This window comes from Cheilinus undulatus, linkage group 9 (genome assembly GCF_018320785.1).
Source record: "Cheilinus undulatus linkage group 9, ASM1832078v1, whole genome shotgun sequence".
NCBI lineage: Eukaryota > Metazoa > Chordata > Actinopteri > Labriformes > Labridae > Cheilinus > Cheilinus undulatus.
Genome location: NC_054873.1, coordinates 30,962,064 through 30,962,982, shown reverse-complemented (window position 1 = coordinate 30,962,982; position 919 = coordinate 30,962,064).

Below are 919 nucleotides of genomic sequence, written 5' to 3'. Positions count from 1 at the left end.
ACGATTTATCCACTATTGTCGTCGTTAAATGTCATATTTGTACTGCTAAGGTCTCCAGTTGTCATGTACTCATCTCTTGACGACAACTTTTGTCATAATGTCTGTATTTTGGTCTATTTAGCAGACTTTTTGATGTTTCAGAGCCAACAAAATGTCGAAAATGGCCTTTTATGAAACTCCTATAATCTTTTTTATTCATCACAGTGGTACTAACAAGTCAGCAGGTGTAGCTTCGCCTGAATTTCCAATTTCCATACACTGTGCCCTTTGGTGAAATATTGCCAGTAAAATACCACTCCTCCTCTTTTGTTTTTTAAGTTAGTGCTTATTGCTTTTAAAAAAAATTATAAAGTACAATTAATATCCCCAAATACACAAAATAAAAGTGAAATTACGGATTTCAAATACCTCAAATATGTAAGTTCACAAAAGGCAGTCGATTATAGCAATTAAAGTAAATGTAATTTTCCAAGCGTGATTAATAACAACCTGTCCTATAGTGTATAATCAATATATTGCTGTGTGTTCTACAGAGAATCCCGAATCTAATATAAAATAAATTTCGGTATGAAAACTTACTTTGTCTGTAGTTTCAAGTAACCTGATTTATAAGTGTATGTCTGGTGTTTGCGACAAAACAAACGGCTTAAAATAGATTTATTTTTCAGTGAATTACTAGTATTTCAATAGTGGATAGACATTCCGCAGTCATAGGTTTACATTCTTTGTCAGCCGCACCTGCACCTCTTCAACATGGCGCCCGCATGACGCATGTCAGAAGCCTGAAGTAGCATCTGCCTGCAGATGTTTACGGACTGATCCAATACCAAGTGCTGGAAAAGCCCACTACCGAGAGGGACCCAACTGCAGTCAAGATGGCCGACATGGGCATCGCTATACATCCAATCCATGCCAGAAG